We start from the raw sequence: 6,000 nt of genomic DNA, 5'->3' as shown, positions 1-6,000 counted from the left end.
CCTCCTCCCTCCTCCTTCCCCACCTCCCCCCTCCTCCTCCTCCTTCTCCACCTTCCTCCTCCTCCTCATCCTCCCTCCTCCTCCTCCTCCCTTGCTCCCTCCTCCTCCTCCCTTGCTACCTCCTCTATCTCTAACCTGCTTGGTCTGCTCAGCCCCAGCATGGTACAGTATCTTTATTTCAATAGGGTGGGTTGTATTGAATTTATGGTCTCTCTGTCTCTGTTTTGACACTGTTCTCTTGTCTGTAGCGATGGGACTCAGTAGTAGGGCTGAAATAAATTCACAGTGTGGTCGGTTAGGATTTGATGTCATTCTAGACCTTAGGGATGGAGGAACAGTCGTCCTGGTTGGAATCTCTGCCTGCGTCCCAAACAACACCTATATAATTGTGTACTATATAGGGAATAGTGTGCCCTTTTAGTCACAACCTCTGTTTCTATGCTTACTGAGGCTAGACTGTAGGAGCTTGAGGTGTAATCGTTTAACCACATAGGATCACACATACAATATACCCTTCATCCTGTCCTTAACCGTAGGATGGAATCATCTTCAACCCTGAGTTCATGTATCACATTTTTAACAAAAATGTATTACTAGAACAGGGTCATGCAAAACGACAGGTCAAGTGCAGGCAGAGGTCAGTAATCCAGATCAGAGTCAAAAGGTACAGAATGGCAGGCAGTCTCAGGGTCAAGGCAAGCAGAGTTCAATAATCCAGGGTGGTTTGACAAGGTACAGAATGGCAGGCAGTCTCAGGATCAGGGCAAGCAGAGGTCAATAATCCAGGGTGGTTTGACAAGGTACAGAATGGCAGGCAGTCTCAGGGTCAGGGCAAGCAGAGGTCAATAATCCAGGGTGGTTTGACAAGGTACAGAATGGCAGGCAGGCTCAGAAAACTAGAAAAAAGGAACTATAGAAAAAAGGAACAGGAGCAAGGTGGGAAACGTTGGTAGGCTTGATGGACAAAACAAACTGGCAACAAATCAAATCAAAGTTTATTTGTCACGTGCGCCGAATACAACAGTGAAATGCTTACTTACAGGCTCTAACCAATAGCAAAAAAAGGTATTAGGTGAACAATAGGTATGTAAAGAAATAAAACAACAGTAAAAAGACAGGCTATATACAGTAGCGAGGCTATAAAAGTAGCGAGGCTACATATAGACACCGGTTAGTCAGGCTGATTGAGGTAGTATGTACAGACAAACAGAAAACACAGGTATAAATACACTGGGGATAATGGGAAAGATGGGTGACACCTGGAGGGGGGTAGAGACAAGCACAAAGACAGGTTAAACAGATCAGGGTGTACCATACATGCTCAGTCTTTTCCATTAGTGGGGATGCAACCAGTGAATACAAATATACCTATGCAATTAGGGCCCTGATTTGTTTTTAACCATGTGACCTTATAAAATAAAATCAACTCTGAGTGTAGCAGCATGTCGATAATCAGCCACGGAGAGGAGGCGGATAAAAACAGTTGTGTGTGTGCCTGTGTGAAAGAAAACCTGCAGCCCTAACAACCATAGCCAACCTGCCTAATCAGGCCTCCGAGTTCTCTTTAGCAGCAACAGAAGGTCACCAGTGATTGACTTGAATGAAAATAAACACAATGTTATGTTATTACTACAGCTTTGGGAGTAGTTTGTGTACAAGTGTGTGTGTATGTGTTAGCATGTGCAGTCATTTCTACATGTGTGTTTGACTGTAAATGAAAGTATGTTTATCTGTGTGTATGAATATGTTTGGTTTGTGTGTTTATGTGTGTGTGTGTGTGTGTGTGTGTGTGTGTGTGTGTGTGTGTGTGTGTGTGTGTGTGTGTGTGTGTGTGTGTGTGTGTGTGTGTGTGTGTGCAGGGCCGGCTCCAACCCAAACTCAGTTGGGGAACTCAGTCGGGGTCTCAACTTACTTTTTAGAGTAAGTTGTGTCAGTCCCTCAATTAGCTGACAATTAGCCATGTCAATTATGCTATCTGTAGTTCGTCTAGCCAACTATCTAAACTTGTAGTCATCATGGCCAAAAACCGACCAGGCACGCAGGGCACGTGCTCAGGGGCTCTGATCCCTAAGGAGCCCTCATTGATTTTGTTAGTCATTCTCACTCAGATATCATTCGGAAAGAATTCAGACCCCTTGACTTTTTCTGCATTTTGTTATGTTACAGCCTTATTCCAAAATGGATAAATAAATAAAAGAAATCCACATAAATCTACACACAACACCCTATAATGACATCACAATACCCTATAATGACACCACAATACCCTATAATAACAAAGCAAAAACAGGTTTATAGAAATGTTTGAAAATGTATAAAATAAAAAAATAAAAACAGAAATACCTTATTCAGACCCTTTGCTGTGAGACTCCTGTTTCCATTGATCATCCTTGAGATGTTTCTACAACTTGATTGGAGTCCACCTGTGGTAAATTCAGTTGATTGGACATGATTTGGAAAAGCACACACCTGTCAATATAAGGTCCCACAGTTGATAATGCATTTCAGTGCAAAAACCAAGTCATGAGGTTGAAGGAATTGTCAGTAGAGCTCCTAGACAGGATTGTGTCAAAGCCCAGATCTGGGGAAGGGTACCAAAATATTTCTGCAGCATTGAAGGTCCCCAAAAACACAGTGGCCTACAACATTCTAAAATAGAAGAAGTTTGGAACTATCAAGACTCTTTCAGAGCCGGCCGTCCGGCCAAACTGACCAATCAGGGGAGAAGGACCTTGTTTAGGGAGGTGATCAAGAACCTGATAGTCACTCTGACATAGCTCCAGAGTTCCTCTGTGTAAATGTGAGAACCTTCTAGAAGGACAACCATTTCTGCAGCACTCCGTCCAATCAGGCCTTTATGGAAGAGTGGCAAGACGGAAGCCACTCCTTAGTAAAAGTCACATGACAGCCCGCTTAGAGTTTGCCAAAAGGCATCTAAAGGACTCTCAGACCATGAGAAACAAGATTCTCTGGTTTGATGAAACCAAGATTGAACCCTTTGGCCTGAATGCCAAGCTTCACATCTGGCAGAAAACTGGTACCACCCCTACGGTGAGCATGGTGGCAGAATCATGCTGTGGAGATGTTTTTTTTTTGTGGCAGAGACTGGGAGACTAGTCAGGATCGGGGAAAAGATGAATGGATCAAAGTACTTGATGAAAACCTGCTCCAGAGCGCTCAGGACCTCAGACTGGGGTGAAGGTTCACCTTCCAAGAGGACAATGACCATAAGCATACAGCCAAGATAACACGAGTGGCTTCAGGACAAGTCTCTAAATGTCCTTGAGTGGCCCAGCCAGAACCTCAACTTGAACCCGATCAAACATCTCTGGAGAGACCTGAAAATGTCTGTGCAGCGACACTTCGCATCCAACCTGACAGAGCTTGAGAGGATCTGCAGAGAATAATGTTTGAAACTCCCCAAATACAGGTGTGCCAAGCTTGAAGCGTCATACCCAGAAATACTCAAGTCTGTAATTGCTGACAAACGTGCTCCAATAAAGTAATGAGTAAAGTGTCTGAATACTTATGTACATGTAATATTTCATTTATTTTATTTTTAAAAGTGTATAAACATGGCACAAGTCATGTTTTGTAGAATTCTACATTTGTAGAATTGCAGGAAATGTTCTTTTCCACGAGGTGGGGGGCCCCCAACCAAATCTCGCTTAGGGGCCCAAAAGGCTAGAGTCGGCCCTGTGTGTGTGTGTGTGTGTGTGTGTGTGTGTGTGTGTGTGTGTGTGTGTGTGTGTGTGTGTGTGTGTGTGTGTGTGTGTGTGTGTGTGTGTGTGTGTGTGTGTGTGTGTTGTGTGTGTGTGTGTGACATACGGTTCATGGGGATCACAGGCTTCGTAAAAGCAATCAAAGTCATTTTTGCTAACCAGGTAGATAGTCTTTGTTGGAGATTATGTGAAATCCTATAAGGCTTCTCACAGTAGAGAAAAACACAGGTTATGTAACAACAGGTTATGGAAAAAACTATATACCAAAAAATACAAAAATAACAACAACAGCTGAAGAAAATGTCAAACGTCCTATCTTACAAGAACAGTTGTTTCAGACTACCAAACGCAGAATAAAGATTAATTAATACGCACAATACATGAGGCTGAAGACATTTCAGAATATTTCCATATATGTATCTAATTGTCTACTTTTCAAACAATGCACCAACCTGTCTGTAGTAAACACCCATGTAGGAATTATCAGCAAAGTAATTATCCTGGAGTAAATCTATATTTTTAATTAAGTTATACACTGATCCCTCCCTCCCTCCTACCCACCATATCGTTCCTCACCTCTGCCTGAAATTCCATACTTGCCTGTTTAACAAACTACTCATTCCTTCGATTGATATTCCCAAACCATTTTTTCTTCTCTCTATTGTAGCTCTGCGTGAATGTCTCCTGTCATCTCTCTATGAAAAGTAAATCATATGAATGCATATTCATTTCTCCCTGTATTCTATTGCCTGGCCAATAGAGCTTCTAACTTCAATTTACCCTCACTTCATAATTTCCTGTTCTTCGCTAAGTGTTTGATATCTCGCAAGCTTTATGGTTTTCTCTCTTCTCTCGCCACTCTCTTTTTTAATCCAAGCCTCCCTCCTTAGTTTTGTTGCCTTAACCTACCTCCCGCCCACGCGCTCCATTCCCGCCTCCTAATTTCTTCTCTCTCCGTACCGCGGCATAATTCATGAGTTAAATTCAATATCGTACTTTTTCCTCATGAAAATCTTATGCAGAAAAGCACCTCGGCATCATTACTAGCAATGCATCATGAAAACTTGTTTCCTCCATGGACACTTGCATTAGTCATTACCCATAGAGCTGTGTACTGAACGTCACCATGTAGAGGTGCAAAAGGGCACTTGATCAATTGTCAGATCTCTATCATACTCCTCCCACACCGTTTGTGTTGTTATTTCTAACTTGTTACACACGCACGCATACATGCATGCAAGTACGCACACATCTCAGGACCTTAACAAAGACATCAGCAGTCTAATTTCCAACTATGGAGCTGTCCAAAACCTAATGAACACACGCACACACACACGCACGCACGCTCGCGCACGCACACACACACACACACACACACACACACACACACACACACACACACACACACACACACACACACACACACACACACACACACACACACACACACACACAGCTGTCAAAAGCCTAATGAACATGGGCAGGCAGTGTATTAGGCAGGTGTGAGATGACTAGCCTTCCTTGTAATAATCTCTCTATTACTGATCTGACTTACCAGAGATGCTGGGATGGAGAATTTAATAGAAACTGCAGCCATATCCGCTTCACACAAAAGCCAAAGTATAAGTGAAAATAAAATACATTACAGTGGATCAAATGAACGCCCTTTTGATTATTCTGTGGCTGCCATTTCAGGTAATTCACAAAAAAGAACTTTCAACATGTATTGTGTTATTGTGAGATTGGGTTGACTTAACCAGATATGATTAGACTTGTTTTGCCTTCTTAACCAGATATGATTAGACTTGTATTGCCCTTCTTAACCAGATATGATTAGACTTGTTTTGCCTTCTTAACCAGATATTATTAGACTTGTTTTGCCTTCTTAACCAGATATGATTAGACTTGTTTTGCCTTCTTAACCAGATATGATTAGACTTGTATTGCCCTTCTTAATCAGATATGATTAGACTTGTTTTGCCCTTCTTAACAAGATATGATTAGACTTGTGTTGCCTTCTTAACCAGATATGATTAGACTTGTTTTGCCTTCTTAACCAGATATGATTAGACTTGTTTTGCCTTCTTAACCTGATATAATTAGACTTGTTTTGCCCTTCTTCAGCACTAGTGTGTGTGTCAGTAACTAACCCTCAGGACCCTAACTGTCTTGTCTCCTTTCTCCCTATCTCTTTCTTCACCCTCCATGGCACTAAGAGAGAGAGAGGGAGATACAGAGAGAGAGAGAGAGAGAGTGGAGAGATACAGAGAAATATACA

The sequence above is a fragment of the Salmo trutta genome, chromosome 36, assembly GCF_901001165.1.
Source record: "Salmo trutta chromosome 36, fSalTru1.1, whole genome shotgun sequence".
NCBI lineage: Eukaryota > Metazoa > Chordata > Actinopteri > Salmoniformes > Salmonidae > Salmo > Salmo trutta.
This window is presented reverse-complemented; position numbering follows the sequence as displayed.